At 40.1% G+C, this 27,588-nt stretch overlaps 1 protein-coding gene and 39 non-coding genes across 40 annotated transcripts in view; all 40 read left to right on the forward strand.

The window, feature by feature from the left end:
- Nucleotides 1–27,588, forward strand: part of LOC118382633 (dynein axonemal heavy chain 5) — a 150,217-nt gene that overhangs the window by 88,000 nt on the left and 34,629 nt on the right.
- On the forward strand, nt 1,648–1,721 carry trnat-agu (transfer RNA threonine (anticodon AGU)). The gene has a single exon. It is a non-coding gene; the product is annotated as a tRNA-Thr (tRNA).
- Nucleotides 2,004–2,075, forward strand: trnah-gug (transfer RNA histidin (anticodon GUG)). The gene has a single exon. It is a non-coding gene; the product is annotated as a tRNA-His (tRNA).
- Nucleotides 2,940–3,013, forward strand: trnat-agu (transfer RNA threonine (anticodon AGU)). The gene has a single exon. It is a non-coding gene; the product is annotated as a tRNA-Thr (tRNA).
- On the forward strand, nt 3,297–3,368 carry trnah-gug (transfer RNA histidin (anticodon GUG)). Its single transcript has one exon. It is a non-coding gene; the product is annotated as a tRNA-His (tRNA).
- On the forward strand, nt 4,227–4,300 carry trnat-agu (transfer RNA threonine (anticodon AGU)). Its single transcript has one exon. It is a non-coding gene; the product is annotated as a tRNA-Thr (tRNA).
- trnah-gug (transfer RNA histidin (anticodon GUG)) lies at nt 4,585–4,656 on the forward strand. The gene has a single exon. It is a non-coding gene; the product is annotated as a tRNA-His (tRNA).
- trnat-agu (transfer RNA threonine (anticodon AGU)) lies at nt 5,518–5,591 on the forward strand. The gene has a single exon. It is a non-coding gene; the product is annotated as a tRNA-Thr (tRNA).
- trnah-gug (transfer RNA histidin (anticodon GUG)) lies at nt 5,875–5,946 on the forward strand. Its single transcript has one exon. It is a non-coding gene; the product is annotated as a tRNA-His (tRNA).
- Nucleotides 6,805–6,878, forward strand: trnat-agu (transfer RNA threonine (anticodon AGU)). Its single transcript has one exon. It is a non-coding gene; the product is annotated as a tRNA-Thr (tRNA).
- trnah-gug (transfer RNA histidin (anticodon GUG)) lies at nt 7,163–7,234 on the forward strand. The gene has a single exon. It is a non-coding gene; the product is annotated as a tRNA-His (tRNA).
- On the forward strand, nt 8,092–8,165 carry trnat-agu (transfer RNA threonine (anticodon AGU)). The gene has a single exon. It is a non-coding gene; the product is annotated as a tRNA-Thr (tRNA).
- On the forward strand, nt 8,450–8,521 carry trnah-gug (transfer RNA histidin (anticodon GUG)). The gene has a single exon. It is a non-coding gene; the product is annotated as a tRNA-His (tRNA).
- Nucleotides 9,381–9,454, forward strand: trnat-agu (transfer RNA threonine (anticodon AGU)). Its single transcript has one exon. It is a non-coding gene; the product is annotated as a tRNA-Thr (tRNA).
- trnah-gug (transfer RNA histidin (anticodon GUG)) lies at nt 9,738–9,809 on the forward strand. Its single transcript has one exon. It is a non-coding gene; the product is annotated as a tRNA-His (tRNA).
- On the forward strand, nt 10,668–10,741 carry trnat-agu (transfer RNA threonine (anticodon AGU)). The gene has a single exon. It is a non-coding gene; the product is annotated as a tRNA-Thr (tRNA).
- On the forward strand, nt 11,026–11,097 carry trnah-gug (transfer RNA histidin (anticodon GUG)). The gene has a single exon. It is a non-coding gene; the product is annotated as a tRNA-His (tRNA).
- On the forward strand, nt 11,955–12,028 carry trnat-agu (transfer RNA threonine (anticodon AGU)). Its single transcript has one exon. It is a non-coding gene; the product is annotated as a tRNA-Thr (tRNA).
- On the forward strand, nt 12,313–12,384 carry trnah-gug (transfer RNA histidin (anticodon GUG)). The gene has a single exon. It is a non-coding gene; the product is annotated as a tRNA-His (tRNA).
- On the forward strand, nt 13,598–13,669 carry trnah-gug (transfer RNA histidin (anticodon GUG)). The gene has a single exon. It is a non-coding gene; the product is annotated as a tRNA-His (tRNA).
- Nucleotides 14,528–14,601, forward strand: trnat-agu (transfer RNA threonine (anticodon AGU)). Its single transcript has one exon. It is a non-coding gene; the product is annotated as a tRNA-Thr (tRNA).
- trnah-gug (transfer RNA histidin (anticodon GUG)) lies at nt 14,886–14,957 on the forward strand. Its single transcript has one exon. It is a non-coding gene; the product is annotated as a tRNA-His (tRNA).
- On the forward strand, nt 15,818–15,891 carry trnat-agu (transfer RNA threonine (anticodon AGU)). The gene has a single exon. It is a non-coding gene; the product is annotated as a tRNA-Thr (tRNA).
- Nucleotides 16,176–16,247, forward strand: trnah-gug (transfer RNA histidin (anticodon GUG)). The gene has a single exon. It is a non-coding gene; the product is annotated as a tRNA-His (tRNA).
- Nucleotides 17,106–17,179, forward strand: trnat-agu (transfer RNA threonine (anticodon AGU)). The gene has a single exon. It is a non-coding gene; the product is annotated as a tRNA-Thr (tRNA).
- Nucleotides 17,464–17,535, forward strand: trnah-gug (transfer RNA histidin (anticodon GUG)). Its single transcript has one exon. It is a non-coding gene; the product is annotated as a tRNA-His (tRNA).
- Nucleotides 18,391–18,464, forward strand: trnat-agu (transfer RNA threonine (anticodon AGU)). The gene has a single exon. It is a non-coding gene; the product is annotated as a tRNA-Thr (tRNA).
- Nucleotides 18,748–18,819, forward strand: trnah-gug (transfer RNA histidin (anticodon GUG)). The gene has a single exon. It is a non-coding gene; the product is annotated as a tRNA-His (tRNA).
- trnat-agu (transfer RNA threonine (anticodon AGU)) lies at nt 19,682–19,755 on the forward strand. Its single transcript has one exon. It is a non-coding gene; the product is annotated as a tRNA-Thr (tRNA).
- Nucleotides 20,041–20,112, forward strand: trnah-gug (transfer RNA histidin (anticodon GUG)). The gene has a single exon. It is a non-coding gene; the product is annotated as a tRNA-His (tRNA).
- On the forward strand, nt 20,975–21,048 carry trnat-agu (transfer RNA threonine (anticodon AGU)). The gene has a single exon. It is a non-coding gene; the product is annotated as a tRNA-Thr (tRNA).
- On the forward strand, nt 21,333–21,404 carry trnah-gug (transfer RNA histidin (anticodon GUG)). Its single transcript has one exon. It is a non-coding gene; the product is annotated as a tRNA-His (tRNA).
- On the forward strand, nt 22,620–22,691 carry trnah-gug (transfer RNA histidin (anticodon GUG)). The gene has a single exon. It is a non-coding gene; the product is annotated as a tRNA-His (tRNA).
- trnat-agu (transfer RNA threonine (anticodon AGU)) lies at nt 23,552–23,625 on the forward strand. The gene has a single exon. It is a non-coding gene; the product is annotated as a tRNA-Thr (tRNA).
- On the forward strand, nt 23,909–23,980 carry trnah-gug (transfer RNA histidin (anticodon GUG)). The gene has a single exon. It is a non-coding gene; the product is annotated as a tRNA-His (tRNA).
- trnat-agu (transfer RNA threonine (anticodon AGU)) lies at nt 24,845–24,918 on the forward strand. Its single transcript has one exon. It is a non-coding gene; the product is annotated as a tRNA-Thr (tRNA).
- On the forward strand, nt 25,203–25,274 carry trnah-gug (transfer RNA histidin (anticodon GUG)). The gene has a single exon. It is a non-coding gene; the product is annotated as a tRNA-His (tRNA).
- trnat-agu (transfer RNA threonine (anticodon AGU)) lies at nt 26,130–26,203 on the forward strand. The gene has a single exon. It is a non-coding gene; the product is annotated as a tRNA-Thr (tRNA).
- On the forward strand, nt 26,488–26,559 carry trnah-gug (transfer RNA histidin (anticodon GUG)). Its single transcript has one exon. It is a non-coding gene; the product is annotated as a tRNA-His (tRNA).
- Nucleotides 27,420–27,493, forward strand: trnat-agu (transfer RNA threonine (anticodon AGU)). The gene has a single exon. It is a non-coding gene; the product is annotated as a tRNA-Thr (tRNA).

The following is a 27,588-nucleotide window of genomic DNA, read 5'->3' on the forward strand; positions in this document are numbered from 1 at the left end:
TTTTTGGTCTCTCCTCGGCAATGGTATTTCTGCTCAGACTCATTCACAATTACATCCTTTTTCTTGGCAAATTCTGAAACTTTAATCATGCAGTTTTTGATGAAAGCTACTTTTAGGACCACCTAGCTACTTTAAATAGTGAGGCTTTGGCAACATCTCTTCTCACAAAATAAAACTGGCCTTGACAGCAGCCTGGCCTTGTGATTTGGCTTTTTTGAACAGAGCCTGTCGAGATTTGAGGTTGTCTGTATTGTTTCCAATATTCTGACATCTCTTTTGTGATGCGATTTTGTTCCATGGGTTAAATTAATTCTGGTTTTTTCAAATAGGTGTGGGTGTTCATAATCTGTCTCAGATTATACTTTTATGGGTGCTGTGGCTTAGTTTTAAAGTGCCTGTCAGGTAAACAGGAGATCCTGAGTTCAAATCTCAGCAGTACCTTTTATTGTTCACCTTGGTGGAAAGGTTCAGAGGGGTGTCCACCTCAGGTTTTTCACCAATGGGTTTGAAAGTTAATTTTACTGTGAGGATGCAACTGAGATATTCCAATGTCATTGAAAAAGGGCACTTTTCAATGAGAAAAAACCTAGTACCGACTGTGTAAAGCTCCACTGTTTCTTCAGTTTGTTCATTATCGAGACCAAAATAAATCAAGTTCAGCCCAGGTGCACATCACTTTCACAGCCTATGTAGGCTTTACAAAGCCAGCTCTTGAGCCAGCCGTGGGTATAGTGGTTAGTACTCTGCGTTGTGGTCGCAGCAACCCCGGTTCGAATACGGGTCACGGCACTGCAATGTAATTTTAGAAGTTTTTTTTTTTAACGAGTTAAGACTTACTATGCTGTTTCAGACGTTTTTACAATTTTTAAGCTCGAGAGCCAAATGAGAAATGCAGTGTCCTCGAACGACCAACATTATGAAGAAATAGTGTATGATTCTGAATGTTTACTCATATCTCGTGACCCACCTATGACATGTTAATAACCGCTTTGGCTCCCAAATCATAGTTTAAGAATCCATGTCAGAGGTTCTTGAGTTTATTCATCTCGAGACCCAAATGAAAAATGTACTGTCCTCGAATGACCATAATTAAGAAGAAATAGTATGTGATTACAATTGATTACTGATATCTCGCTACCCACCTCTCACCAGTGTTGCCAACTTAGCGACTTTGTCGCTATATTTAGTGAGTATTCAGAAAAAAGACAAGAATCGACAGAAGAAAGTTCAATTTTAGTTCTAAACATACTTAGGGTGTTTTTACTCACTTTTTGTCTCTCCCGCGACGTTATTCCTCTCTCCTACAGCGTCAATCACAATTACATCCACTTGGCCAATTATGAAAATTATGTGATGACGTCATTTAGCGACTTATAGCTACTTTTAGGACCACCAATAGCTACTTTCCTTAGTGAGGATTTGGCAACACTACCTCTCACATGCTCAGGCCCACTTTGCGTCCCGAAACGTAGCTTAAGAAACCCTGTTGCTAGACAATTGAAGTTGTCTGTATTGTTTCCAATATTAGTAAAAGACATCTCTTTTGTGATGCGATTTTGCTACACAGAGATGTGGGTTAAATTAATGAGACTGGTTTGATTCAAATAGGTGTGGGTGTTCACATCTGCAACATATATGACTTTTATGGGTGCTGTGGCTTAGTTGGTTAAAGTGCCTGTCTAGTAAACAGGAGATCCTGAGTTCAAATCTCAGCAGTACCTTTTTATTGTTCACATTGGTGGAGAAGGTCAGAGGGGAGGGCACTCAGGTTTTCTCACCAATGGGTTTAGAGAATTAGAGATGACGTGAGGAGGATGCAATTGAGATATTCCAATGTCACGGAAAAAGGGCACTTTTCGAATGAAAAAACCTACCGACTGTGTAAAGCTCCACTGTTTCTTCAGTTTATTCATTATCGAGACCAAAATGAAAAGAGTTTAGCCAGCTTGTGCACATCACTTTCACAGCCTATGTAGGCTTTACAAAGCCAGCTCTTGAAGCCAGCCGTGATCGTATAGTGGTTAGTACTCTGCGTTGTGGTCGCAGCAACCCCGGTTCGAATCCGGGTCACGGCACTGCAATGTAATTTTAGAAGACTTTTTTTTTTTTTTAACGAGTTAAGACTTACTATGCTGTTTCAGACGTTTTTACAATTTTTAAGCTCGAGAGCCAAATGAGAAATGCAGTGTCCTCGAACGACCAACATTATGAAGAAATAGTGTATGATTCTGAATGTTTACTCATATCTCGTGACCCACCTATGACATGTTAATAACCGCTTTGGCTCCCAAATCATAGTTTAAGAATCCATGTCAGAGGTTCTTGAGTTTATTCATCTCGAGACCCAAATGAAAAATGTACTGTCCTCGAATGACCATAATTAAGAAGAAATAGTATGTGATTACAATTGATTACTGATATCTCGCTACCCACCTCTCACCAGTGTTGCCAACTTAGCGACTTTGTCGCTATATTTAGTGAGTATTCAGAAAAAAGACAAGAATCGACAGAAGAAAGTTCAATTTTAGTTCTAAACATACTTAGGGTGTTTTTTACTCACTTTTTGTCTCTCCCGCGACGTTATTCCTCTCTCCTACAGCGTCAATCACAATTACATCCACTTGGCCAATTATGAAAATTATGTGATGACGTCATTTAGCGACTTATAGCTACTTTTAGGACCACCAATAGCTACTTTCCTTAGTGAGGATTTGGCAACACTACCTCTCACATGCTCAGGCCCACTTTGCGTCCCGAAACGTAGCTTAAGAAACCCTGTTGCTAGACAATTGAAGTTGTCTGTATTGTTTCCAATATTAGTAAAAGACATCTCTTTTGTGATGCGATTTTGCTACACAGAGATGTGGGTTAAATTAATGAGACTGGTTTGATTCAAATAGGTGTGGGTGTTCACATCTGCAACATATATGACTTTTATGGGTGCTGTGGCTTAGTTGGTTAAAGTGCCTGTCTAGTAAACAGGAGATCCTGAGTTCAAATCTCAGCAGTACCTTTTATTGTTCACATTGGTGGAGAAGGTCAGAGGGGAGGGCACTCAGGTTTTCTCACCAATGGGTTTAGAGAATTAGAGATGACGTGAGGAGGATGCAATTGAGATATTCCAATGTCACGGAAAAAGGGCACTTTTCGAATGAGAAAAAACCTACCGACTGTGTAAAGCTCCACTGTTTCTTCAGTTTATTCATTATCGAGACCAAAATGAAAAGAGTTTAGCCAGCTTGTGCACATCACTTTCACAGCCTATGTAGGCTTTACAAAGCCAGCTCTTGAAGCCAGCCGTGATCGTATAGTGGTTAGTACTCTGCGTTGTGGTCGCAGCAACCCCGGTTCGAATCCGGGTCACGGCACTGCAATGTAATTTTAGAAGTTTTTTTTTTTAACGAGTTAAGACTTACTATGCTGTTTCAGACGTTTTTACAATTTTTAAGCTCGAGAGCCAAATGAGAAATGCAGTGTCCTCGAACGACCAACATTATGAAGAAATAGTGTATGATTCTGAATGTTTACTCATATCTCGTGACCCACCTATGACATGTTAATAACCGCTTTGGCTCCCAAATCATAGTTTAAGAATCCATGTCAGAGGTTCTTGAGTTTATTCATCTCGAGACCCAAATGAAAAATGTACTGTCCTCGAATGACCATAATTAAGAAGAAATAGTATGTGATTACAATTGATTACTGATATCTCGCTACCCACCTCTCACCAGTGTTGCCAACTTAGCGACTTTGTCGCTATATTTAGTGAGTATTCAGAAAAAAGACAAGAATCGACAGAAGAAAGTTCAATTTTAGTTCTAAACATACTTAGGGTGTTTTTACTCACTTTTTGTCTCTCCCGCGACGTTATTCCTCTCTCCTACAGCGTCAATCACAATTACATCCACTTGGCCAATTATGAAAATTATGTGATGACGTCATTTAGCGACTTATAGCTACTTTTAGGACCACCAATAGCTACTTTCCTTAGTGAGGATTTGGCAACACTACCTCTCACATGCTCAGGCCCACTTTGCGTCCCGAAACGTAGCTTAAGAAACCCTGTTGCTAGACAATTGAAGTTGTCTGTATTGTTTCCAATATTAGTAAAAGACATCTCTTTTGTGATGCGATTTTGCTACACAGAGATGTGGGTTAAATTAATGAGACTGGTTTGATTCAAATAGGTGTGGGTGTTCACATCTGCAACATATATGACTTTTATGGGTGCTGTGGCTTAGTTGGTTAAAGTGCCTGTCTAGTAAACAGGAGATCCTGAGTTCAAATCTCAGCAGTACCTTTTTATTGTTCACATTGGTGGAGAAGGTCAGAGGGGAGGGCACTCAGGTTTTCTCACCAATGGGTTTAGAGAATTAGAGATGACGTGAGGAGGATGCAATTGAGATATTCCAATGTCACGGAAAAAGGGCACTTTTCGAATGAGAAAAAACCTACCGACTGTGTAAAGCTCCACTGTTTCTTCAGTTTATTCATTATCGAGACCAAAATGAAAAGAGTTTAGCCAGCTTGTGCACATCACTTTCACAGCCTATGTAGGCTTTACAAAGCCAGCTCTTGAAGCCAGCCGTGATCGTATAGTGGTTAGTACTCTGCGTTGTGGTCGCAGCAACCCCGGTTCGAATCCGGGTCACGGCACTGCAATGTAATTTTAGAAGTTTTTTTTTTTTTAACGAGTTAAGACTTACTATGCTGTTTCAGACGTTTTTACAATTTTTAAGCTCGAGAGCCAAATGAGAAATGCAGTGTCCTCGAACGACCAACATTATGAAGAAATAGTGTATGATTCTGAATGTTTACTCATATCTCGTGACCCACCTATGACATGTTAATAACCGCTTTGGCTCCCAAATCATAGTTTAAGAATCCATGTCAGAGGTTCTTGAGTTTATTCATCTCGAGACCCAAATGGAAAATGTACTGTCCTCGAATGACCATAATTAAGAAGAAATAGTATGTGATTACAATTGATTACTGATATCTCGCTACCCACCTCTCACCAGTGTTGCCAACTTAGCGACTTTGTCGCTATATTTAGTGAGTATTCAGAAAAAAGACAAGAATCGACAGAAGAAAGTTCAATTTTAGTTCTAAACATACTTAGGGTGTTTTTTACTCACTTTTTGTCTCTCCCGCGACGTTATTCCTCTCTCCTACAGCGTCAATCACAATTACATCCACTTGGCCTATTCTGAAAATTATGTGATGACGTCATTTAGCGACTTATAGCTACTTTTAGGACCACCAATAGCTACTTTCCTTAGTGAGGATTTGGCAACACTACCTCTCACATGCTCAGGCCCACTTTGCGTCCCGAAACGTAGCTTAAGAAACCCTGTTGCTAGACAATTGAAGTTGTCTGTATTGTTTCCAATATTAGTAAAAGACATCTCTTTTGTGATGCGATTTTGCTACACAGAGATGTGGGTTAAATTAATGAGACTGGTTTGATTCAAATAGGTGTGGGTGTTCACATCTGCAACATATATGACTTTTATGGGTGCTGTGGCTTAGTTGGTTAAAGTGCCTGTCTAGTAAACAGGAGATCCTGAGTTCAAATCTCAGCAGTACCTTTTATTGTTCACATTGGTGGAGAAGGTCAGAGGGGAGGGCACTCAGGTTTTCTCACCAATGGGTTTAGAGAATTAGAGATGACGTGAGGAGGATGCAATTGAGATATTCCAATGTCACGGAAAAAGGGCACTTTTCGAATGAGAAAAAACCTACCGACTGTGTAAAGCTCCACTGTTTCTTCAGTTTATTCATTATCGAGACCAAAATGAAAAGAGTTTAGCCAGCTTGTGCACATCACTTTCACAGCCTATGTAGGCTTTACAAAGCCAGCTCTTGAAGCCAGCCGTGATCGTATAGTGGTTAGTACTCTGCGTTGTGGTCGCAGCAACCCCGGTTCGAATCCGGGTCACGGCACTGCAATGTAATTTTAGAAGTTTTTTTTTTTAACGAGTTAAGACTTACTATGCTGTTTCAGACGTTTTTACAATTTTTAAGCTCGAGAGCCAAATGAGAAATGCAGTGTCCTCGAACGACCAACATTATGAAGAAATAGTGTATGATTCTGAATGTTTACTCATATCTCGTGACCCACCTATGACATGTTAATAACCGCTTTGGCTCCCAAATCATAGTTTAAGAATCCATGTCAGAGGTTCTTGAGTTTATTCATCTCGAGACCCAAATGAAAAATGTACTGTCCTCGAATGACCATAATTAAGAAGAAATAGTATGTGATTACAATTGATTACTGATATCTCGCTACCCACCTCTCACCAGTGTTGCCAACTTAGCGACTTTGTCGCTATATTTAGTGAGTATTCAGAAAAAAGACAAGAATCGACAGAAGAAAGTTCAATTTTAGTTCTAAACATACTTAGGGTGTTTTTACTCACTTTTTGTCTCTCCCGCGACGTTATTCCTCTCTCCTACAGCGTCAATCACAATTACATCCACTTGGCCAATTATGAAAATTATGTGATGACGTCATTTAGCGACTTCTAGCTACTTTTAGGACCACCAATAGCTACTTTCCTTAGTGAGGATTTGGCAACACTACCTCTCACATGCTCAGGCCCACTTTGCGTCCCGAAACGTAGCTTAAGAAACCCTGTTGCTAGACAATTGAAGTTGTCTGTATTGTTTCCAATATTAGTAAAAGACATCTCTTTTGTGATGCGATTTTGCTACACAGAGATGTGGGTTAAATTAATGAGACTGGTTTGATTCAAATAGGTGTGGGTGTTCACATCTGCAACATATATGACTTTTATGGGTGCTGTGGCTTAGTTGGTTAAAGTGCCTGTCTAGTAAACAGGAGATCCTGAGTTCAAATCTCAGCAGTACCTTTTTATTGTTCACATTGGTGGAGAAGGTCAGAGGGGAGGGCACTCAGGTTTTCTCACCAATGGGTTTAGAGAATTAGAGATGACGTGAGGAGGATGCAATTGAGATATTCCAATGTCACGGAAAAAGGGCACTTTTCGAATGAGAAAAAACCTACCGACTGTGTAAAGCTCCACTGTTTCTTCAGTTTATTCATTATCGAGACCAAAATGAAAAGAGTTTAGCCAGCTTGTGCACATCACTTTCACAGCCTATGTAGGCTTTACAAAGCCAGCTCTTGAAGCCAGCCGTGATCGTATAGTGGTTAGTACTCTGCGTTGTGGTCGCAGCAACCCCGGTTCGAATCCGGGTCACGGCACTGCAATGTAATTTTAAGTTTTTTTTTTTAACGAGTTAAGACTTACTATGCTGTTTCAGACGTTTTTACAATTTTTAAGCTCGAGAGCCAAATGAGAAATGCAGTGTCCTCGAACGACCAACATTATGAAGAAATAGTGTATGATTCTGAATGTTTACTCATATCTCGTGACCCACCTATGACATGTTAATAACCGCTTTGGCTCCCAAATCATAGTTTAAGAATCCATGTCAGAGGTTCTTGAGTTTATTCATCTCGAGACCCAAATGAAAAATGTACTGTCCTCGAATGACCATAATTAAGAAGAAATAGTATGTGATTACAATTGATTACTGATATCTCGCTACCCACCTCTCACCAGTGTTGCCAACTTAGCGACTTTGTCGCTATATTTAGTGAGTATTCAGAAAAAAGACAAGAATCGACAGAAGAAAGTTCAATTTTAGTTCTAAACATACTTAGGGTGTTTTTTACTCACTTTTTGTCTCTCCCGCGACGTTATTCCTCTCTCCTACAGCGTCAATCACAATTACATCCACTTGGCCAATTATGAAAATTATGTGATGACGTCATTTAGCGACTTATAGCTACTTTTAGGACCACCAATAGCTACTTTCCTTAGTGAGGATTTGGCAACACTACCTCTCACATGCTCAGGCCCACTTTGCGTCCCGAAACGTAGCTTAAGAAACCCTGTTGCTAGACAATTGAAGTTGTCTGTATTGTTTCCAATATTAGTAAAAGACATCTCTTTTGTGATGCGATTTTGCTACACAGAGATGTGGGTTAAATTAATGAGACTGGTTTGATTCAAATAGGTGTGGGTGTTCACATCTGCAACATATATGACTTTTATGGGTGCTGTGGCTTAGTTGGTTAAAGTGCCTGTCTAGTAAACAGGAGATCCTGAGTTCAAATCTCAGCAGTACCTTTTTATTGTTCACATTGGTGGAGAAGGTCAGAGGGGAGGGCACTCAGGTTTTCTCACCAATGGGTTTAGAGAATTAGAGATGACGTGAGGAGGATGCAATTGAGATATTCCAATGTCACGGAAAAAGGGCACTTTTCGAATGAGAAAAAACCTACCGACTGTGTAAAGCTCCACTGTTTCTTCAGTTTATTCATTATCGAGACCAAAATGAAAAGAGTTTAGCCAGCTTGTGCACATCACTTTCACAGCCTATGTAGGCTTTACAAAGCCAGCTCTTGAAGCCAGCCGTGATCGTATAGTGGTTAGTACTCTGCGTTGTGGTCGCAGCAACCCCGGTTCGAATCCGGGTCACGGCACTGCAATGTAATTTTAGAAGTTTTTTTTTTTTTAACGAGTTAAGACTTACTATGCTGTTTCAGACGTTTTTACAATTTTTAAGCTCGAGAGCCAAATGAGAAATGCAGTGTCCTCGAACGACCAACATTATGAAGAAATAGTGTATGATTCTGAATGTTTACTCATATCTCGTGACCCACCTATGACATGTTAATAACCGCTTTGGCTCCCAAATCATAGTTTAAGAATCCATGTCAGAGGTTCTTGAGTTTATTCATCTCGAGACCCAAATGAAAAATGTACTGTCCTCGAATGACCATAATTAAGAAGAAATAGTATGTGATTACAATTGATTACTGATATCTCGCTACCCACCTCTCACCAGTGTTGCCAACTTAGCGACTTTGTCGCTATATTTAGTGAGTATTCAGAAAAAAGACAAGAATCGACAGAAGAAAGTTCAATTTTAGTTCTAAACATACTTAGGGTTTTTTACTCACTTTTTGTCTCTCCCGCGACGTTATTCCTCTCTCCTACAGCGTCAATCACAATTACATCCACTTGGCCAATTATGAAAATTATGTGATGACGTCATTTAGCGACTTCTAGCTACTTTTAGGACCACCAATAGCTACTTTCCTTAGTGAGGATTTGGCAACACTACCTCTCACATGCTCAGGCCCACTTTGCGTCCCGAAACGTAGCTTAAGAAACCCTGTTGCTAGACAATTGAAGTTGTCTGTATTGTTTCCAATATTAGTAAAAGACATCTCTTTTGTGATGCGATTTTGCTACACAGAGATGTGGGTTAAATTAATGAGACTGGTTTGATTCAAATAGGTGTGGGTGTTCACATCTGCAACATATATGACTTTTATGGGTGCTGTGGCTTAGTTGGTTAAAGTGCCTGTCTAGTAAACAGGAGATCCTGAGTTCAAATCTCAGCAGTACCTTTTATTGTTCACATTGGTGGAGAAGGTCAGAGGGGAGGGCACTCAGGTTTTCTCACCAATGGGTTTAGAGAATTAGAGATGACGTGAGGAGGATGCAATTGAGATATTCCAATGTCACGGAAAAAGGGCACTTTTCGAATGAGAAAAAACCTACCGACTGTGTAAAGCTCCACTGTTTCTTCAGTTTATTCATTATCGAGACCAAAATGAAAAGAGTTTAGCCAGCTTGTGCACATCACTTTCACAGCCTATGTAGGCTTTACAAAGCCAGCTCTTGAAGCCAGCCGTGATCGTATAGTGGTTAGTACTCTGCGTTGTGGTCGCAGCAACCCCGGTTCGAATCCGGGTCACGGCACTGCAATGTAATTTTAGAAGTTTTTTTTTTTAACGAGTTAAGACTTACTATGCTGTTTCAGACGTTTTTACAATTTTTAAGCTCGAGAGCCAAATGAGAAATGCAGTGTCCTCGAACGACCAACATTATGAAGAAATAGTGTATGATTCTGAATGTTTACTCATATCTCGTGACCCACCTATGACATGTTAATAACCGCTTTGGCTCCCAAATCATAGTTTAAGAATCCATGTCAGAGGTTCTTGAGTTTATTCATCTCGAGACCCAAATGAAAAATGTACTGTCCTCGAATGACCATAATTAAGAAGAAATAGTATGTGATTACAATTGATTACTGATATCTCGCTACCCACCTCTCACCAGTGTTGCCAACTTAGCGACTTTGTCGCTATATTTAGTGAGTATTCAGAAAAAAGACAAGAATCGACAGAAGAAAGTTCAATTTTAGTTCTAAACATACTTAGGGTGTTTTTACTCACTTTTTGTCTCTCCCGCGACGTTATTCCTCTCTCCTACAGCGTCAATCACAATTACATCCACTTGGCCAATTATGAAAATTATGTGATGACGTCATTTAGCGACTTCTAGCTACTTTTAGGACCACCAATAGCTACTTTCCTTAGTGAGGATTTGGCAACACTACCTCTCACATGCTCAGGCCCACTTTGCGTCCCGAAACGTAGCTTAAGAAACCCTGTTGCTAGACAATTGAAGTTGTCTGTATTGTTTCCAATATTAGTAAAAGACATCTCTTTTGTGATGCGATTTTGCTACACAGAGATGTGGGTTAAATTAATGAGACTGGTTTGATTCAAATAGGTGTGGGTGTTCACATCTGCAACATATATGACTTTTATGGGTGCTGTGGCTTAGTTGGTTAAAGTGCCTGTCTAGTAAACAGGAGATCCTGAGTTCAAATCTCAGCAGTACCTTTTTATTGTTCACATTGGTGGAGAAGGTCAGAGGGGAGGGCACTCAGGTTTTCTCACCAATGGGTTTAGAGAATTAGAGATGACGTGAGGAGGATGCAATTGAGATATTCCAATGTCACGGAAAAAGGGCACTTTTCGAATGAGAAAAAACCTACCGACTGTGTAAAGCTCCACTGTTTCTTCAGTTTATTCATTATCGAGACCAAAATGAAAAGAGTTTAGCCAGCTTGTGCACATCACTTTCACAGCCTATGTAGGCTTTACAAAGCCAGCTCTTGAAGCCAGCCGTGATCGTATAGTGGTTAGTACTCTGCGTTGTGGTCGCAGCAACCCCGGTTCGAATCCGGGTCACGGCACTGCAATGTAATTTTAGAAGTTTTTTTTTTTAACGAGTTAAGACTTACTATGCTGTTTCAGACGTTTTTACAATTTTTAAGCTCGAGAGCCAAATGAGAAATGCAGTGTCCTCGAACGACCAACATTATGAAGAAATAGTGTATGATTCTGAATGTTTACTCATATCTCGTGACCCACCTATGACATGTTAATAACCGCTTTGGCTCCCAAATCATAGTTTAAGAATCCATGTCAGAGGTTCTTGAGTTTATTCATCTCGAGACCCAAATGAAAAATGTACTGTCCTCGAATGACCATAATTAAGAAGAAATAGTATGTGATTACAATTGATTACTGATATCTCGCTACCCACCTCTCACCAGTGTTGCCAACTTAGCGACTTTGTCGCTATATTTAGTGAGTATTCAGAAAAAAGACAAGAATCGACAGAAGAAAGTTCAATTTTAGTTCTAAACATACTTAGGGTGTTTTTACTCACTTTTGTCTCTCCCGCGACGTTATTCCTCTCTCCTACAGCGTCAATCACAATTACATCCACTTGGCCAATTATGAAAATTATGTGATGACGTCATTTAGCGACTTCTAGCTACTTTTAGGACCACCAATAGCTACTTTCCTTAGTGAGGATTTGGCAACACTACCTCTCACATGCTCAGGCCCACTTTGCGTCCCGAAACGTAGCTTAAGAAACCCTGTTGCTAGACAATTGAAGTTGTCTGTATTGTTTCCAATATTAGTAAAAGACATCTCTTTTGTGATGCGATTTTGCTACACAGAGATGTGGGTTAAATTAATGAGACTGGTTTGATTCAAATAGGTGTGGGTGTTCACATCTGCAACATATATGACTTTTATGGGTGCTGTGGCTTAGTTGGTTAAAGTGCCTGTCTAGTAAACAGGAGATCCTGAGTTCAAATCTCAGCAGTACCTTTTTATTGTTCACATTGGTGGAGAAGGTCAGAGGGGAGGGCACTCAGGTTTTCTCACCAATGGGTTTAGAGAATTAGAGATGACGTGAGGAGGATGCAATTGAGATATTCCAATGTCACGGAAAAAGGGCACTTTTCGAATGAGAAAAAACCTACCGACTGTGTAAAGCTCCACTGTTTCTTCAGTTTATTCATTATCGAGACCAAAATGAAAAGAGTTTAGCCAGCTTGTGCACATCACTTTCACAGCCTATGTAGGCTTTACAAAGCCAGCTCTTGAAGCCAGCCGTGATCGTATAGTGGTTAGTACTCTGCGTTGTGGTCGCAGCAACCCCGGTTCGAATCCGGGTCACGGCACTGCAATGTAATTTTAGAAGTTTTTTTTTTTTTAACGAGTTAAGACTTACTATGCTGTTTCAGACGTTTTTACAATTTTTAAGCTCGAGAGCCAAATGAGAAATGCAGTGTCCTCGAACGACCAACATTATGAAGAAATAGTGTATGATTCTGAATGTTTACTCATATCTCGTGACCCACCTATGACATGTTAATAACCGCTTTGGCTCCCAAATCATAGTTTAAGAATCCATGTCAGAGGTTCTTGAGTTTATTCATCTCGAGACCCAAATGAAAAATGTACTGTCCTCGAATGACCATAATTAAGAAGAAATAGTATGTGATTACAATTGATTACTGATATCTCGCTACCCACCTCTCACCAGTGTTGCCAACTTAGCGACTTTGTCGCTATATTTAGTGAGTATTCAGAAAAAAGACAAGAATCGACAGAAGAAAGTTCAATTTTAGTTCTAAACATACTTAGGGTGTTTTTACTCACTTTTTGTCTCTCCCGCGACGTTATTCCTCTCTCCTACAGCGTCAATCACAATTACATCCACTTGGCCAATTATGAAAATTATGTGATGACGTCATTTAGCGACTTATAGCTACTTTTAGGACCACCAATAGCTACTTTCCTTAGTGAGGATTTGGCAACACTACCTCTCACATGCTCAGGCCCACTTTGCGTCCCGAAACGTAGCTTAAGAAACCCTGTTGCTAGACAATTGAAGTTGTCTGTATTGTTTCCAATATTAGTAAAAGACATCTCTTTTGTGATGCGATTTTGCTACACAGAGATGTGGGTTAAATTAATGAGACTGGTTTGATTCAAATAGGTGTGGGTGTTCACATCTGCAACATATATGACTTTTATGGGTGCTGTGGCTTAGTTGGTTGCCTGTCTAGTAAACAGGAGATCCTGAGTTCAAATCTCAGCAGTACCTTTTTATTGTTCACATTGGTGGAGAAGGTCAGAGGGGAGGGCACTCAGGTTTTCTCACCAATGGGTTTAGAGAATTAGAGATGACGTGAGGAGGATGCAATTGAGATATTCCAATGTCACGGAAAAAGGGCACTTTTCGAATGAGAAAAAACCTACCGACTGTGTAAAGCTCCACTGTTTCTTCAGTTTATTCATTATCGAGACCAAAATGAAAAGAGTTTAGCCAGCTTGTGCACATCACTTTCACAGCCTATGTAGGCTTTACAAAGCCAGCTCTTGAAGCCAGCCGTGATCGTATAGTGGTTAGTACTCTGCGTTGTGGTCGCAGCAACCCCGGTTCGAATCCGGGTCACGGCACTGCAATGTAATTTTAGAAGTTTTTTTTTTTAACGAGTTAAGACTTACTATGCTGTTTCAGACGTTTTTACAATTTTTAAGCTCGAGAGCCAAATGAGAAATGCAGTGTCCTCGAACGACCAACATTATGAAGAAATAGTGTATGATTCTGAATGTTTACTCATATCTCGTGACCCACCTATGACATGTTAATAACCGCTTTGGCTCCCAAATCATAGTTTAAGAATCCATGTCAGAGGTTCTTGAGTTTATTCATCTCGAGACCCAAATGAAAAATGTACTGTCCTCGAATGACCATAATTAAGAAGAAATAGTATGTGATTACAATTGATTACTGATATCTCGCTACCCACCTCTCACCAGTGTTGCCAACTTAGCGACTTTGTCGCTATATTTAGTGAGTATTCAGAAAAAAGACAAGAATCGACAGAAGAAAGTTCAATTTTAGTTCTAAACATACTTAGGGTGTTTTTACTCACTTTTTGTCTCTCCCGCGACGTTATTCCTCTCTCCTACAGCGTCAATCACAATTACATCCACTTGGCCAATTATGAAAATTATGTGATGACGTCATTTAGCGACTTCTAGCTACTTTTAGGACCACCAATAGCTACTTTCCTTAGTGAGGATTTGGCAACACTACCTCTCACATGCTCAGGCCCACTTTGCGTCCCGAAACGTAGCTTAAGAAACCCTGTTGCTAGACAATTGAAGTTGTCTGTATTGTTTCCAATATTAGTAAAAGACATCTCTTTTGTGATGCGATTTTGCTACACAGAGATGTGGGTTAAATTAATGAGACTGGTTTGATTCAAATAGGTGTGGGTGTTCACATCTGCAACATATATGACTTTTATGGGTGCTGTGGCTTAGTTGGTTAAAGTGCCTGTCTAGTAAACAGGAGATCCTGAGTTCAAATCTCAGCAGTACCTTTTTATTGTTCACATTGGTGGAGAAGGTCAGAGGGGAGGGCACTCAGGTTTTCTCACCAATGGGTTTAGAGAATTAGAGATGACGTGAGGAGGATGCAATTGAGATATTCCAATGTCACGGAAAAAGGGCACTTTTCGAATGAGAAAAAACCTACCGACTGTGTAAAGCTCCACTGTTTCTTCAGTTTATTCATTATCGAGACCAAAATGAAAAGAGTTTAGCCAGCTTGTGCACATCACTTTCACAGCCTATGTAGGCTTTACAAAGCCAGCTCTTGAAGCCAGCCGTGATCGTATAGTGGTTAGTACTCTGCGTTGTGGTCGCAGCAACCCCGGTTCGAATCCGGGTCACGGCACTGCAATGTAATTTTAGAGTTTTTTTTTTTTTTTAACGAGTTAAGACTTACTATGCTGTTTCAGACGTTTTTACAATTTTTAAGCTCGAGAGCCAAATGAGAAATGCAGTGTCCTCGAACGACCAACATTATGAAGAAATAGTGTATGATTCTGAATGTTTACTCATATCTCGTGACCCACCTATGACATGTTAATAACCGCTTTGGCTCCCAAATCATAGTTTAAGAATCCATGTCAGAGGTTCTTGAGTTTATTCATCTCGAGACCCAAATGAAAAATGTACTGTCCTCGAATGACCATAATTAAGAAAAATAGTATGTGATTACAATTGATTACTGATATCTCGCTACCCACCTCTCACCAGTGTTGCCAACTTAGCGACTTTGTCGCTATATTTAGTGAGTATTCAGAAAAAAGACAAGAATCGACAGAAGAAAGTTCAATTTTAGTTCTAAACATACTTAGGGTGTTTTTACTCACTTTTTGTCTCTCCCGCGACGTTATTCCTCTCTCCTACAGCGTCAATCACAATTACATCCACTTGGCCAATTATGAAAATTATGTGATGACGTCATTTAGCGACTTCTAGCTACTTTTAGGACCACCAATAGCTACTTTCCTTAGTGAGGATTTGGCAACACTACCTCTCACATGCTCAGGCCCACTTTGCGTCCCGAAACGTAGCTTAAGAAACCCTGTTGCTAGACAATTGAAGTTGTCTGTATTGTTTCCAATATTAGTAAAAGACATCTCTTTTGTGATGCGATTTTGCTACACAGAGATGTGGGTTAAATTAATGAGACTGGTTTGATTCAAATAGGTGTGGGTGTTCACATCTGCAACATATATGACTTTTATGGGTGCTGTGGCTTAGTTGGTTAAAGTGCCTGTCTAGTAAACAGGAGATCCTGAGTTCAAATCTCAGCAGTACCTTTTTATTGTTCACATTGGTGGAGAAGGTCAGAGGGGAGGGCACTCAGGTTTTCTCACCAATGGGTTTAGAGAATTAGAGATGACGTGAGGAGGATGCAATTGAGATATTCCAATGTCACGGAAAAAGGGCACTTTTCGAATGAGAAAAAACCTACCGACTGTGTAAAGCTCCACTGTTTCTTCAGTTTATTCATTATCGAGACCAAAATGAAAAGAGTTTAGCCAGCTTGTGCACATCACTTTCACAGCCTATGTAGGCTTTACAAAGCCAGCTCTTGAAGCCAGCCGTGATCGTATAGTGGTTAGTACTCTGCGTTGTGGTCGCAGCAACCCCGGTTCGAATCCGGGTCACGGCACTGCAATGTAATTTTAGAATTTTTTTTTTTAACGAGTTAAGACTTACTATGCTGTTTCAGACGTTTTTACAATTTTTAAGCTCGAGAGCCAAATGAGAAATGCAGTGTCCTCGAACGACCAACATTATGAAGAAATAGTGTATGATTCTGAATGTTTACTCATATCTCGTGACCCACCTATGACATGTTAATAACCGCTTTGGCTCCCAAATCATAGTTTAAGAATCCATGTCAGAGGTTCTTGAGTTTATTCATCTCGAGACCCAAATGAAAAATGTACTGTCCTCGAATGACCATAATTAAGAAGAAATAGTATGTGATTACAATTGATTACTGATATCTCGCTACCCACCTCTCACCAGTGTTGCCAACTTAGCGACTTTGTCGCTATATTTAGTGAGTATTCAGAAAAAAGACAAGAATCGACAGAAGAAAGTTCAATTTTAGTTCTAAACATACTTAGGGTGTTTTTTACTCACTTTTTGTCTCTCCCGCGACGTTATTCCTCTCTCCTACAGCGTCAATCACAATTACATCCACTTGGCCAATTATGAAAATTATGTGATGACGTCATTTAGCGACTTCTAGCTACTTTTAGGACCACCAATAGCTACTTTCCTTAGTGAGGATTTGGCAACACTACCTCTCACATGCTCAGGCCCACTTTGCGTCCCGAAACGTAGCTTAAGAAACCCTGTTGCTAGACAATTGAAGTTGTCTGTATTGTTTCCAATATTAGTAAAAGACATCTCTTTTGTGATGCGATTTTGCTACACAGAGATGTGGGTTAAATTAATGAGACTGGTTTGATTCAAATAGGTGTGGGTGTTCACATCTGCAACATATATGACTTTTATGGGTGCTGTGGCTTAGTTGGTTAAAGTGCCTGTCTAGTAAACAGGAGATCCTGAGTTCAAATCTCAGCAGTACCTTTTTATTGTTCACATTGGTGGAGAAGGTCAGAGGGGAGGGCACTCAGGTTTTCTCACCAATGGGTTTAGAGAATTAGAGATGACGTGAGGAGGATGCAATTGAGATATTCCAATGTCACGGAAAAAGGGCACTTTTCGAATGAGAAAAAACCTACCGACTGTGTAAAGCTCCACTGTTTCTTCAGTTTATTCATTATCGAGACCAAAATGAAAAGAGTTTAGCCAGCTTGTGCACATCACTTTCACAGCCTATGTAGGCTTTACAAAGCCAGCTCTTGAAGCCAGCCGTGATCGTATAGTGGTTAGTACTCTGCGTTGTGGTCGCAGCAACCCCGGTTCGAATCCGGGTCACGGCACTGCAATGTAATTTTAGAAGTTTTTTTTTAACGAGTTAAGACTTACTATGCTGTTTCAGACGTTTTTACAATTTTTAAGCTCGAGAGCCAAATGAGAAATGCAGTGTCCTCGAACGACCAACATTATGAAGAAATAGTGTATGATTCTGAATGTTTACTCATATCTCGTGACCCACCTATGACATGTTAATAACCGCTTTGGCTCCCAAATCATAGTTTAAGAATCCATGTCAGAGGTTCTTGAGTTTATTCATCTCGAGACCCAAATGAAAAATGTACTGTCCTCGAATGACCATAATTAAGAAGAAATAGTATGTGATTACAATTGATTACTGATATCTCGCTACCCACCTCTCACCAGTGTTGCCAACTTAGCGACTTTGTCGCTATATTTAGTGAGTATTCAGAAAAAAGACAAGAATCGACAGAAGAAAGTTCAATTTTAGTTCTAAACATACTTAGGGTGTTTTTACTCACTTTTGTCTCTCCCGCGACGTTATTCCTCTCTCCTACAGCGTCAATCACAATTACATCCACTTGGCCAATTATGAAAATTATGTGATGACGTCATTTAGCGACTTCTAGCTACTTTTAGGACCACCAATAGCTACTTTCCTTAGTGAGGATTTGGCAACACTACCTCTCACATGCTCAGGCCCACTTTGCGTCCCGAAACGTAGCTTAAGAAACCCTGTTGCTAGACAATTGAAGTTGTCTGTATTGTTTCCAATATTAGTAAAAGACATCTCTTTTGTGATGCGATTTTGCTACACAGAGATGTGGGTTAAATTAATGAGACTGGTTTGATTCAAATAGGTGTGGGTGTTCACATCTGCAACATATATGACTTTTATGGGTGCTGTGGCTTAGTTGGTTAAAGTGCCTGTCTAGTAAACAGGAGATCCTGAGTTCAAATCTCAGCAGTACCTTTTTATTGTTCACATTGGTGGAGAAGGTCAGAGGGGAGGGCACTCAGGTTTTCTCACCAATGGGTTTAGAGAATTAGAGATGACGTGAGGAGGATGCAATTGAGATATTCCAATGTCACGAAAAAGGGTACTTTTCGAATGAGAAAAAACCTACCGACTGTGTAAAGCTCCACTGTTTCTTCAGTTTATTCATTATCGAGACCAAAATGAAAAGAGTTTAGCCAGCTTGTGCACATCACTTTCACAGCCTATGTAGGCTTTACAAAGCCAGCTCTTGAAGCCAGCCGTGATCGTATAGTGGTTAGTACTCTGCGTTGTGGTCGCAGCAACCCCGGTTCGAATCCGGGTCACGGCACTGCAATGTAATTTTAGAAGTTTTTTTTTTTTTTTAACGAGTTAAGACTTACTATGCTGTTTCAGACGTTTTTACAATTTTTAAGCTCGAGAGCCAAATGAGAAATGCAGTGTCCTCGAACGACCAACATTATGAAGAAATAGTGTATGATTCTGAATGTTTACTCATATCTCGTGACCCACCTATGACATGTTAATAACCGCTTTGGCTCCCAAATCATAGTTTAAGAATCCATGTCAGAGGTTCTTGAGTTTATTCATCTCGAGACCCAAATGAAAAATGTACTGTCCTCGAATGACCATAATTAAGAAGAAATAGTATGTGATTACAATTGATTACTGATATCTCGCTACCCACCTCTCACCAGTGTTGCCAACTTAGCGACTTTGTCGCTATATTTAGTGAGTATTCAGAAAAAAGACAAGAATCGACAGAAGAAAGTTCAATTTTAGTTCTAAACATACTTAGGGTGTTTTTACTCACTTTTTGTCTCTCCCGCGACGTTATTCCTCTCTCCTACAGCGTCAATCACAATTACATCCACTTGGCCAATTATGAAAATTATGTGATGACGTCATTTAGCGACTTCTAGCTACTTTTAGGACCACCAATAGCTACTTTCCTTAGTGAGGATTTGGCAACACTACCTCTCACATGCTCAGGCCCACTTTGCGTCCCGAAACGTAGCTTAAGAAACCCTGTTGCTAGACAATTGAAGTTGTCTGTATTGTTTCCAATATTAGTAAAAGACATCTCTTTTGTGATGCGATTTTGCTACACAGAGATGTGGGTTAAATTAATGAGACTGGTTTGATTCAAATAGGTGTGGGTGTTCACATCTGCAACATATATGACTTTTATGGGTGCTGTGGCTTAGTTGGTTAAAGTGCCTGTCTAGTAAACAGGAGATCCTGAGTTCAAATCTCAGCAGTACCTTTTTATTGTTCACATTGGGGAGAGAAGGTCAGAGGGGAGGGCACTCAGGTTTTCTCACCAATGGGTTTAGAGAATTAGAGATGACGTGAGGAGGATGCAATTGAGATATTCCAATGTCACGGAAAAAGGGCACTTTTCGAATGAGAAAAAACCTACCGACTGTGTAAAGCTCCACTGTTTCTTCAGTTTATTCATTATCGAGACCAAAATGAAAAGAGTTTAGCCAGCTTGTGCACATCACTTTCACAGCCTATGTAGGCTTTACAAAGCCAGCTCTTGAAGCCAGCCGTGATCGTATAGTGGTTAGTACTCTGCGTTGTGGTCGCAGCAACCCCGGTTCGAATCCGGGTCACGGCACTGCAATGTAATTTTAGAAGTTTTTTTTTTTTTTTTAACGAGTTAAGACTTACTATGCTGTTTCAGACGTTTTTACAATTTTTAAGCTCGAGAGCCAAATGAGAAATGCAGTGTCCTCGAACGACCAACATTATGAAGAAATAGTGTATGATTCTGAATGTTTACTCATATCTCGTGACCCACCTATGACATGTTAATAACCGCTTTGGCTCCCAAATCATAGTTTAAGAATCCATGTCAGAGGTTCTTGAGTTTATTCATCTCGAGACCCAAATGAAAAATGTACTGTCCTCGAATGACCATAATTAAGAAGAAATAGTATGTGATTACAATTGATTACTGATATCTCGCTACCCACCTCTCACCAGTGTTGCCAACTTAGCGACTTTGTCGCTATATTTAGTGAGTATTCAGAAAAAAGACAAGAATCGACAGAAGAAAGTTCAATTTTAGTTCTAAACATACTTAGGGTGTTTTTACTCACTTTTGTCTCTCCCGCGACGTTATTCCTCTCTCCTACAGCGTCAATCACAATTACATCCACTTGGCCTATTCTGAAAATTATGTGATGACGTCATTTAGCGACTTATAGCTACTTTTAGGACCACCAATAGCTACTTTCCTTAGTGAGGATTTGGCAACACTACCTCTCACATGCTCAGGCCCACTTTGCGTCCCGAAACGTAGCTTAAGAAACCCTGTTGCTAGACAATTGAAGTTGTCTGTATTGTTTCCAATATTAGTAAAAGACATCTCTTTTGTGATGCGATTTTGCTACACAGAGATGTGGGTTAAATTAATGAGACTGGTTTGATTCAAATAGGTGTGGGTGTTCACATCTGCAACATATATGACTTTTATGGGTGCTGTGGCTTAGTTGGTTAAAGTGCCTGTCTAGTAAACAGGAGATCCTGAGTTCAAATCTCAGCAGTACCTTTTTATTGTTCACATTGGTGGAGAAGGTCAGAGGGGAGGGCACTCAGGTTTTCTCACCAATGGGTTTAGAGAATTAGAGATGACGTGAGGAGGATGCAATTGAGATATTCCAATGTCACGGAAAAAGGGCACTTTTCGAATGAGAAAAAACCTACCGACTGTGTAAAGCTCCACTGTTTCTTCAGTTTATTCATTATCGAGACCAAAATGAAAAGAGTTTAGCCAGCTTGTGCACATCACTTTCACAGCCTATGTAGGCTTTACAAAGCCAGCTCTTGAAGCCAGCCGTGATCGTATAGTGGTTAGTACTCTGCGTTGTGGTCGCAGCAACCCCGGTTCGAATCCGGGTCACGGCACTGCAATGTAATTTTAGAAGTTTTTTTTTTTTAACGAGTTAAGACTTACTATGCTGTTTCAGACGTTTTTACAATTTTTAAGCTCGAGAGCCAAATGAGAAATGCAGTGTCCTCGAACGACCAACATTATGAAGAAATAGTGTATGATTCTGAATGTTTACTCATATCTCGTGACCCACCTATGACATGTTAATAACCGCTTTGGCTCCCAAATCATAGTTTAAGAATCCATGTCAGAGGTTCTTGAGTTTATTCATCTCGAGACCCAAATGAAAAATGTACTGTCCTCGAATGACCATAATTAAGAAGAAATAGTATGTGATTACAATTGATTACTGATATCTCGCTACCCACCTCTCACCAGTGTTGCCAACTTAGCGACTTTTGTCGCTATATTTAGTGAGTATTCAGAAAAAAGACAAGAATCGACAGAAGAAAGTTCAATTTTAGTTCTAAACATACTTAGGGTGTTTTTACTCACTTTTGTCTCTCCCGCGACGTTATTCCTCTCTCCTACAGCGTCAATCACAATTACATCCACTTGGCCTATTCTGAAAATTATGTGATGACGTCATTTAGCGACTTATAGCTACTTTTAGGACCACCAATAGCTACTTTCCTTAGTGAGGATTTGGCAACACTACCTCTCACATGCTCAGGCCCACTTTGCGTCCCGAAACGTAGCTTAAGAAACCCTGTTGCTAGACAATTGAAGTTGTCTGTATTGTTTCCAATATTAGTAAAAGACATCTCTTTTGTGATGCGATTTTGCTACACAGAGATGTGGGTTAAATTAATGAGACTGGTTTGATTCAAATAGGTGTGGGTGTTCACATCTGCAACATATATGACTTTTATGGGTGCTGTGGCTTAGTTGGTTAGTGCCTGTCTAGTAAACAGGAGATCCTGAGTTCAAATCTCAGCAGTACCTTTTTATTGTTCACATTGGTGGAGAAGGTCAGAGGGGAGGGCACTCAGGTTTTCTCACCAATGGGTTTAGAGAATTAGAGATGACGTGAGGAGGATGCAATTGAGATATTCCAATGTCACGGAAAAAGGGCACTTTTCGAATGAGAAAAAACCTACCGACTGTGTAAAGCTCCACTGTTTCTTCAGTTTATTCATTATCGAGACCAAAATGAAAAGAGTTTAGCCAGCTTGTGCACATCACTTTCACAGCCTATGTAGGCTTTACAAAGCCAGCTCTTGAAGCCAGCCGTGATCGTATAGTGGTTAGTACTCTGCGTTGTGGTCGCAGCAACCCCGGTTCGAATCCGGGTCACGGCACTGCAATGTAATTTTAGAAGTTTTTTTTTTTTAACGAGTTAAGACTTACTATGCTGTTTCAGACGTTTTTACAATTTTTAAGCTCGAGAGCCAAATGAGAAATGCAGTGTCCTCGAACGACCAACATTATGAAGAAATAGTGTATGATTCTGAATGTTTACTCATATCTCGTGACCCACCTATGACATGTTAATAACCGCTTTGGCTCCCAAATCATAGTTTAAGAATCCATGTCAGAGGTTCTTGAGTTTATTCATCTCGAGACCCAAATGAAAAATGTACTGTCCTCGAATGACCATAATTAAGAAGAAATAGTATGTGATTACAATTGATTACTGATATCTCGCTACCCACCTCTCACCAGTGTTGCCAACTTAGCGACTTTGTCGCTATATTTAGTGAGTATTCAGAAAAAAGACAAGAATCGACAGAAGAAAGTTCAATTTTAGTTCTAAACATACTTAGGGTGTTTTTTACTCACTTTTTGTCTCTCCCGCGACGTTATTCCTCTCTCCTACAGCGTCAATCACAATTACATCCACTTGGCCAATTATGAAAATTATGTGATGACGTCATTTAGCGACTTATAGCTACTTTTAGGACCACCAATAGCTACTTTCCTTAGTGAGGATTTGGCAACACTACCTCTCACATGCTCAGGCCCACTTTGCGTCCCGAAACGTAGCTTAAGAAACCCTGTTGCTAGACAATTGAAGTTGTCTGTATTGTTTCCAATATTAGTAAAAGACATCTCTTTTGTGATGCGATTTTGCTACACAGAGATGTGGGTTAAATTAATGAGACTGGTTTGATTCAAATAGGTGTGGGTGTTCACATCTGCAACATATATGACTTTTATGGGTGCTGTGGCTTAGTTGGTTAAAGTGCCTGTCTAGTAAACAGGAGATCCTGAGTTCAAATCTCAGCAGTACCTTTTATTGTTCACATTGGTGGAGAAGGTCAGAGGGGAGGGCACTCAGGTTTTCTCACCAATGGGTTTAGAGAATTAGAGATGACGTGAGGAGGATGCAATTGAGATATTCCAATGTCACGGAAAAAGGGCACTTTTCGAATGAGAAAAAACCTACCGACTGTGTAAAGCTCCACTGTTTCTTCAGTTTATTCATTATCGAGACCAAAATGAAAAGAGTTTAGCCAGCTTGTGCACATCACTTTCACAGCCTATGTAGGCTTTACAAAGCCAGCTCTTGAAGCCAGCCGTGATCGTATAGTGGTTAGTACTCTGCGTTGTGGTCGCAGCAACCCCGGTTCGAATCCGGGTCACGGCACTGCAATGTAATTTTAGAAGTTTTTTTTTTTTTAACGAGTTAAGACTTACTATGCTGTTTCAGACGTTTTTACAATTTTTAAGCTCGAGAGCCAAATGAGAAATGCAGTGTCCTCGAACGACCAACATTATGAAGAAATAGTGTATGATTCTGAATGTTTACTCATATCTCGTGACCCACCTATGACATGTTAATAACCGCTTTGGCTCCCAAATCATAGTTTAAGAATCCATGTCAGAGGTTCTTGAGTTTATTCATCTCGAGACCCAAATGAAAAATGTACTGTCCTCGAATGACCATAATTAAGAAGAAATAGTATGTGATTACATTTGATTACTGATATCTCGCTACCCACCTCTCACCAGTGTTGCCAACTTAGCGACTTTGTCGCTATATTTAGTGAGTATTCAGAAAAAAGACAAGACTTGACAGAAGAAAGTTAAATTTTAGTTCTAAACATACTTAGGGTGTTTTTTACTCACTTTTTTGTCTCTCCCGCGACGTTATTCCTCTCTCCTACAGCGTCAATCACAATTACATCCACTTGGCCTATTCTGAAAATTATGTGATGACGTCATTTAGCGACTTATAGCTACTTTTAGGACCACCAATAGCTACTTTCCTTAGTGAGGATTTGGCAACACTACCTCTCACATGCTCAGGCCCACTTTGCGTCCCGAAACGTAGCTTAAGAAACCCTGTTGCTAGACAATTGAAGTTGTCTGTATTGTTTCCAATATTAGTAAAAGACATCTCTTTTGTGATGCGATTTTGCTACACAGAGATGTGGGTTAAATTAATGAGACTGGTTTTTGATTCAAATAGGTGTGGGTGTTCACATCTGCAACATATATGACTTTTATGGGTGCTGTGGCTTAGTTGGTTAAAGTGCCTGTCTAGTAAACAGGAGATCCTGAGTTCAAATCTCAGCAGTACCTTTTTATTGTTCACATTGGTGGAGAAGGTCAGAGGGGAGGGCACTCAGGTTTTCTCACCAATGGGTTTAGAGAATTAGAGATGACGTGAGGAGGATGCAATTGAGATATTCCAATGTCACGGAAAAAGGGCACTTTTCGAATGAGAAAAAACCTACCGACTGTGTAAAGCTCCACTGTTTCTTCAGTTTATTCATTATCGAGACCAAAATGAAAAGAGTTTAGCCAGCTTGTGCACATCACTTTCACAGCCTATGTAGGCTTTACAAAGCCAGCTCTTGAAGCCAGCCGTGATCGTATAGTGGTTAGTACTCTGCGTTGTGGTCGCAGCAACCCCGGTTCGAATCCGGGTCACGGCACTGCAATGTAATTTTAGAAGTTTTTTTTTAACGAGTTAAGACTTACTATGCTGTTTCAGACGTTTTTACAATTTTTAAGCTCGAGAGCCAAATGAGAAATGCAGTGTCCTCGAACGACCAACATTATGAAGAAATAGTGTATGATTCTGAATGTTTACTCATATCTCGTGACCCACCTATGACATGTTAATAACCGCTTTGGCTCCCAAATCATAGTTTAAGAATCCATGTCAGAGGTTCTTGAGTTTATTCATCTCGAGACCCAAATGAAAAATGTACTGTCCTCGAATGACCATAATTAAGAAGAAATAGTATGTGATTACAATTGATTACTGATATCTCGCTACCCACCTCTCACCAGTGTTGCCAACTTAGCGACTTTGTCGCTATATTTAGTGAGTATTCAGAAAAAAGACAAGAATCGACAGAAGAAAGTTCAATTTTAGTTCTAAACATACTTAGGGTTTTTTACTCACTTTTTGTCTCTCCCGCGACGTTATTCCTCTCTCCTACAGCGTCAATCACAATTACATCCACTTGGCCAATTATGAAAATTATGTGATGACGTCATTTAGCGACTTATAGCTACTTTTAGGACCACCAATAGCTACTTTCCTTAGTGAGGATTTGGCAACACTACCTCTCACATGCTCAGGCCCACTTTGCGTCCCGAAACGTAGCTTAAGAAACCCTGTTGCTAGACAATTGAAGTTGTCTGTATTGTTTCCAATATTAGTAAAAGACATCTCTTTTGTGATGCGATTTTGCTACACAGAGATGTGGGTTAAATTAATGAGACTGGTTTGATTCAAATAGGTGTGGGTGTTCACATCTGCAACATATATGACTTTTATGGGTGCTGTGGCTTAGTTGGTTAAAGTGCCTGTCTAGTAAACAGGAGATCCTGAGTTCAAATCTCAGCAGTACCTTTTTATTGTTCACATTGGTGGAGAAGGTCAGAGGGGAGGGCACTCAGGTTTTCTCACCAATGGGTTTAGAGAATTAGAGATGACGTGAGGAGGATGCAATTGAGATATTCCAATGTCACGGAAAAAGGGCACTTTTCGAATGAGAAAAAACCTACCGACTGTGTAAAGCTCCACTGTTTCTTCAGTTTATTCATTATCGAGACCAAAATGAAAAGAGTTTAGCCAGCTTGTGCACATCACTTTCACAGCCTATGTAGGCTTTACAAAGCCAGCTCTTGAAGCCAGCCGTGATCGTATAGTGGTTAGTACTCTGCGTTGTGGTCGCAGCAACCCCGGTTCGAATCCGGGTCACGGCACTGCAATGTAATTTTAGAAGTTTTTTTTTTTAACGAGTTAAGACTTACTATGCTGTTTCAGACGTTTTTACAATTTTTAAGCTCGAGAGCCAAATGAGAAATGCAGTGTCCTCGAACGACCAACATTATGAAGAAATAGTGTATGATTCTGAATGTTTACTCATATCTCGTGACCCACCTATGACATGTTAATAACCGCTTTGGCTCCCAAATCATAGTTTAAGAATCCATGTCAGAGAGGTTCTTGAGTTTATTCATCTCGAGACCCAAATGAAAAATGTACTGTCCTCGAATGACCATAATTAAGAAGAAATAGTATGTGATTACAATTGATTACTGATATCTCGCTACCCACCTCTCACCAGTGTTGCCAACTTAGCGACTTTGTCGCTATATTTAGTGAGTATTCAGAAAAAAGACAAGAATCGACAGAAGAAAGTTCAATTTTAGTTCTAAACATACTTAGGGTGTTTTTACTCACTTTTTGTCTCTCCCGCGACGTTATTCCTCTCTCCTACAGCGTCAATCACAATTACATCCACTTGGCCAATTATGAAAATTATGTGATGACGTCATTTAGCGACTTATAGCTACTTTTAGGACCACCAATAGCTACTTTCCTTAGTGAGGATTTGGCAACACTACCTCTCACATGCTCAGGCCCACTTTGCGTCCCGAAACGTAGCTTAAGAAACCCTGTTGCTAGACAATTGAAGTTGTCTGTATTGTTTCCAATATTAGTAAAAGACATCTCTTTTGTGATGCGATTTTGCTACACAGAGATGTGGGTTAAATTAATGAGACTGGTTTGATTCAAATAGGTGTGGGTGTTCACATCTGCAACATATATGACTTTTATGGGTGCTGTGGCTTAGTTGGTTAAAGTGCCTGTCTAGTAAACAGGAGATCCTGAGTTCAAATCTCAGCAGTACCTTTTTATTGTTCACATTGGTGGAGAAGGTCAGAGGGGAGGGCACTCAGGTTTTCTCACCAATGGGTTTAGAGAATTAGAGATGACGTGAGGAGGAT

The sequence above is a fragment of the Oncorhynchus keta genome, chromosome 4, assembly GCF_023373465.1.
Source record: "Oncorhynchus keta strain PuntledgeMale-10-30-2019 chromosome 4, Oket_V2, whole genome shotgun sequence".
Classification (NCBI taxonomy): Eukaryota; Metazoa; Chordata; class Actinopteri; order Salmoniformes; family Salmonidae; genus Oncorhynchus; species Oncorhynchus keta.